Source organism: Pinus tabuliformis, chromosome 2_1 (genome assembly GCF_031772625.1).
Source record: "Pinus tabuliformis cultivar Carrire ecotype Pingquan chromosome 2_1, CPIR1, whole genome shotgun sequence".
NCBI classification, from domain to species: Eukaryota; Viridiplantae; Streptophyta; class Pinopsida; order Pinales; family Pinaceae; genus Pinus; species Pinus tabuliformis.
The window spans coordinates 131,647,230-131,653,229 of NC_142299.1; the positions used below are offsets into that span (position 1 = coordinate 131,647,230).

The 6,000-nt window shown below is 43.3% G+C and overlaps 1 pseudogene; it reads right to left on the reverse strand.

The window, feature by feature from the left end:
• Nucleotides 1–4,874: 4,874 nt before the first annotated feature.
• On the reverse strand, nt 4,875–5,636 carry LOC149199121 (uncharacterized protein At5g49945 pseudogene; annotated as a pseudogene).
• Between the last annotated feature and the right edge of the window lie 364 nt (nt 5,637–6,000).

Below are 6,000 nucleotides of genomic sequence, written 5' to 3' on the forward strand. Positions count from 1 at the left end.
CATTAACGCCTCCAAATCCCAGCTCTTTTTCTTCAATACCCCCCCCACCACGCAAAGATCCATTGCCAGATCTCTGGGATTCACCATCTCCCATTTACCTGCAAAATATCTAGGCGCCCCTCTTTCCGATTCTGCGATCAAACAGGTGTCCTGGAGAGCACTTCTGGACAAACTTGAATCAAAGCTTTCCTCATGGACCTACAGGGCTCTTAATCTAGCTGGTAGGCTTGTTCTCATTAAATCTGTCCTGCAAGCAATGCCGCTCTATCTCTTCTCCATCCTGGCAGCTCCAAAAGGGATTCTGAAGGCTATTCGCACTCTGCAACGCAACTTCCTCTGGGGTTCCACTGCTTTAAACAGGAAATGGGCTCTAGTCAAATGGACAGAGGTGTGCAAAACCAAGTCAGAAGGAGGGTTAGGACTTCGGGATCCGTTACATAGCAATAATACAATGGGTGCCAGAATATGGTGGAACTGGGTTTCCAAGCCGAACTCCCCATGGGCTCAACTATGGCAAGCAAAATATGCCAGAGGCAGCAGTTGGAGTGATCTCATCAGAATCAACCCAACGGTGCAAGGCTCACTCATCTGGAACAATGCAAAAAAGCAAAGCCGTTTCATTCAAGAACACAGCTTTTGGGAAATACACTCAGGGACGGATGCCAGATTTTGGGAGGACTCTTGGCAACAGCTCCCAAAACTCGCAAATTTGTTCCACAAACCTCTTTGGCAGGCACACATGAAGCAAATAGGTCACACCCAGGTTCACCAGTTCTGGCAGACTTCCTCAAATCACGATCTTCATATATGGAAACCCGCGCAACAATGGCAAACAGATTGGCAAGGAGAAACATATACAGAAATAGAACAGGAACTCCAAGAAAGGAGAATTCGTCTCTCAAACCAGCAGGACAAATTACGTTGGGGATACACAACCAGGGGCACCTTCACCACCAAAGAAGCTCACCATCTGCGTTATTCCAATCTCCAAGAAGAAAGAGACCAAATTTGGAAGCAAGTCTGGCACAAAGGACTATGGCCCAAGATCTCCACCTTCATCTGGCTCTTAAGTAAAAGGCGCATCCTTACTTGGGACAATCTACTAAAAAGAGGATTCATAGGGCCCTCCCGATGCCCAAACTGCAATGCCAATAATGAAACCATCAGTCATCTAATGGAAGACTGCCCACTCGCAAAACAAATTTGGAAGAAAGTTGAAAACTGTAATATGAGAGCAATTCCCAGACAGATGGACGTTACGGAAAACATAAGAAACTGGGTCAAAAATCCATTTAAGAGTCAAATTCTAAACTCTCTATGGAATATCATTCCCGGCTTCCTGTACTGGACTCTGTGGAAAGAGCGTAACCATCGGATCTTCAACAATACATACCGTTCCATGGATGATCTTTGGCTCATTCTCAAGCAAAATATCCAAGAAACCCTGGCCATCCGAATCTGGAATGACACAGACTGGCTCGATCTTCCTCAAGAATGCAGAATAATGAAGGCATGGGATCTAGATCTCAAGCCCCTGGTCAAAGCAAAAACGGCTCCCAGCTCCATATCGGCTTCTCCTTCATCATGGTCCCCTCCAACCTTAAATTCCTACAAGATCAACTTCGATGGAGCAGCCAAAGGCAATCCCGGCCCTGCAGGTTTCGGAGGAGTCATAAGAAATCACTCAGGAGAGGTGAAACTCTTATACTATGGCTCTCTAGGCAAAAATACCAATAACGTGGCAGAGCTGGAAGGACTTTGGAAAGGAATATGTTTGGCCGAGCAATATAACCTCTCTCCCCTTGAAGTTGAAGGGGACTCGCTCATACTAATAGAGGCAGCCAAACGAATACAAGCAGGGGCCAGAGCAGTCAAAATTGCAAAAAGTTGGAGGCTGCTAAGCCGTATGGAATCCTTGGAGGAACAGCTTCTCACTCCCCACAACATAACCTTCAAGCATGTCAGAAGACCAGCAAACCAGGTAGCAGATCGATTGGCTAATCAAGGAGCGACTCAGTCGACATCGTATTTCTCGGGGGCCATGGATTTGGTAGAAGATGATCAACTTAAGAAAGATTGCATCTCTCTGGTGCAAAAAGATCTCCTTCTCCCGGATGCGGGTGACATCACTGTCCATGCCGCGAGTTAGAACAGTTATGAGGCATGTGGCTTGTCACATGGGCCTCTGTCAGCCTGGACAAGCCACGCCAAGCCAAGGAGCAGGCTCCTTAAATTCGCCGGAAGGCGATGCAATCAGCAAATTCGCAATGTTTTGCGTGGAGAGGAATGTAGTTAGGCTGTCTAGTCTGGAGCAGGGGAACGACGGGGGAATGTACAGGAGGTTGCAGGCGCCATTCAATGCGCTGCAACATCCGAGGAGCATGGGAGCTATTAAGGTTGCCTCCCTGACCTCTCTGCCGCATACCAGGCTGTTTGAGTGGGTTATTGCTTGGAACAAGGTTTCTGGAGGAATTATAGGTGAGGGAAGCCATAGCCAAATGCCAAGGGAGAGGCTCAGGATGAGCAGTCGCAGAGGAATGGCTAAAGGGCATTCTGCCTCTCAGAGGCCTGAGATTTCTCCAACGTCCTCAGTTGAATTTACCTCTGAGCAAAACAGGCCTCCAGGCCGCAATGCTAGAGGCAATTGGGGCATTTCGGAGTGTGGTCACTCGGAACATCCGGCCATTCGATATAGAATTCCCTGTGCTTTTGCTAATAACACTCTGATAGTGTCGGTTACTGTGGAGCATTGTAGCAGTGCTCGTGGGCGCTTGGATACGGTGACTGTCCCGCGGGTCGACATGGAGACTCCCACTGTAGACTTCACGCGTCCGGTTCAGACGGATGAAGCTGGCCCCAGCGAACCTGTTCAGAGAAGCCCGTGCCAGGGTAAGGAACCTGCTCAAAGGAGCTCGTGCCCGGGTAAGGAAGCAGCGGAAAAGCTCAAGGGTCCAGCATCTGATGAACCTCACACCACGGATGACGATTAACTCAGCAGTCGCCAAGTTTGGGCAGCAAGGAATGAATTTCTTTGACCTTTTCATTGTCATGATTTTGTATATCTATTATGGAGTTTATGTCTGTAATTTCGGTTCATAGTCTCAGCCCACGCGTCGTTCAACATGTTCACCATGTCGTTTTCCATACACAGCGTGTCGTATTGTGTTCACCTTGTCCAGTAATGCATCCATCGTGTCAGTTTCGGTACTCACCGTGTCATGTAATGAATCCACCGTGTCGATTACTGTATGCTACGTGTCGCTCTTCTATGCAAGGTAGCAATGACTGATATCTTCTCTGAAGGTACAGGGCTTTGGCCCAGATGTAATTTTTGTAATATTTTTGACTTTTTGTAATATAAATAGATCAGTGTTATCGAGAAAAAAAAAAAACTTAGCTTAGGGCCTTTGTTCCATGGAAAGCCCTGACAGTTCCAAGAAAGAATCGAGAGCATGTTGAATTGCTATTTATTATTATCTTTTTGGTTTCTATCTCGAATAACGACTCTTCTATTTCTGATTATTGCCCACTTTCCTTCCTTCCTAGCTTCCTTTACCTTTTGAACCTCCTTTCTCAATTTTGATTGATATTCTGGAATAAGATCTTCATTTATAAATATTCTTGTTTCTTTGAGACTTGGGGTTTTACTAAGTATGTCAAACTTATGGTCAATAGAGCTCACCTTTATTCGGATCAACCTTCTTTTATTCTCTATTAGTTTCATCAACCTTGTTTCTTCTATGAGACACATTGTTTCAATTTGTAATCTGTTATGTAATTCTGTCTAGGTTATGGCTAAAGTATCCTCGTCTACCTCCTCTCTCAAACCGAAGATTATAAGGTTCAAGGCCCTTTTGTTACACTCATGTTCTAATTCTATCAATTTTTTCCAAAGAGGAGAGTTGAAATGTAATTTCCAACTGCCGCATTTAATTCATGAAAACCACCTGTTTCCATCGCACTGCTTTTCTCCAGGTGGTGGTATTCTCCGGAGGGGACGCGATAAAACCCTGTGCTAATGTGTGTCCTCAGTATGTTTTCCAAAACCACTTTCTGTCGAGACGTAACATTCATTTGGTTTGATCAAGCGATAGTCGTTGGATTGAAAGTAAGGCTATCCACCATATGATTAAGCTGAAGTTGATATACAGGCTTGCAACAAGGATTTACGTGGAGTTTTGGGTTTGACCGCCATTTGTTTCAGAGAAGTAATTAATGGTATTCACTCCTGTTCGTAGAATATATGTAAAACCTTTTAATTTTATTTTTAAAAATTCACAGAAGTATGGGCATAGGTAATAGTATTGTTATATTGCTTTTGTTGTTCATTTTTGAATATGCATTGTAATGTAAGGGAAGCAGAGCGCATGAAAAATATACACAACAGTGTTGTTCGTTGGAAAAACGAAGGGGAATATGCAATACGCAGCAGCGTAAATATATCAGGTCATTTTTTGTTGAAAGGAATTTTTTTGTTGGTTGAAAATGAAATGTAATGCGCTCCAGCATATGTATTGAAGAAATTTTTTTTACACAGCAGTGAATGTAATTTTCTGTAGTTGAAGATTGTTTTTACAGCAGTAAATGTAAAAGAAATTTTTACACACAATAGTGTAAAATTTCTAAAAGAGACAGAGTAAGTTTTTTTGAAGTTCTTAGTGAATCCCTCTATTAAGAGGATGAAGTTTGTATCAGGAAATTTATTGATGAATATAAAGTTTTTATGTGTGTGAAAAACTCTAAGCTTCTCCAACAATCTATTTTAAGCTTCCTTGTGTTAAAGATCCTATGGCAAAAACAGAGCATTGTTATGTGTTCATTATTTTGTTTTGGAATTTACCAGAAAATTCCCAATAATAATATGTTGTCTCGTACCGTTCCTGTTTGAATCCATGCAGTCTGAGAAACATATGCGAGGGTGCCACAGACTTGCAATTGCAGAGGCAGGGCTGAGTACAATGAGAAAAAAATACACCAATTTAAATGGTTGATAATATTAGGTTAAACTCGGCAATTCCAACGAGCTCCTCGCTGAGCCACTTCCGATTCGAAGGCGGCGTAAGCAAGCTGGCATACTGTTGGAGATCCCTGGTATCCTTGTGCATACTCTTGGCAGCCTTCTTCCTGGCCAGCGCAAATACGTCAGCATCTATACCATCCTCATTCATATAAACCTCGATATTGACCTCATCCTTACAATGCACTATAGAATTATACATCCTCGAGATCAGATCATGCCTGCTCTGAAGCTCCATGGTTGCCAACAAGCCCTGGAAATATCGGCGCCGGCTGGCATAAAACTTGAAGACATTCTGTCCTTCTTTTAGCAGCAGGGAAGTATCGTTTTTGTCCCTGGTACCTAATAGACTAAACTTTTTCTCAAAGATCCCATCCTTCGTTGCAAATTGCGCCACCCAGGCTAGGGCAATCTGCTCGTTTTGTCGTTGGCCCACGAAGTAATTGACGGCAAAGGCGATCAGGAAAGTGACGAAGAAGAACTCTATGCAGTAAGACTGAGGGCCTGCGGGGATCAGAGTTTTTGCATAACAGGGCCAATTCAATGCACAACAAAACTTCCAGGTGAAAACAAAGCAACTCAACCGATATTTGGAAAAAGCAGTTAAAGTGCAGTGCATGCTTGCTAAATGACACTTCAAATCAACAGTTGAAAGTGTCTCACTTGATCGAACAGAACAAGATAAAAGTGTTGACAATTGTTAATGCATAAGAAAGCATATCAACGTAAATATGTAAAACCTAGTTATATTTAATCGCTCACTTCAACGGATATCCACACATGATTAAAGTTGAATACCATGCATCAGTTTAAAGGAGGTGACGCCGAGTGGTGCTCAAGGAGAACATTTTACTTTATGGCATAACTAACGTTTCTGCTTTTAGGCGCTTAGATGTATCAATATTAACACAATAAGGCGATTAGAGTGTTTAATATGTTACGAGTTTGTTTAGTTTTCGGGAGCCAGAGTTGCCTTTTCAAGC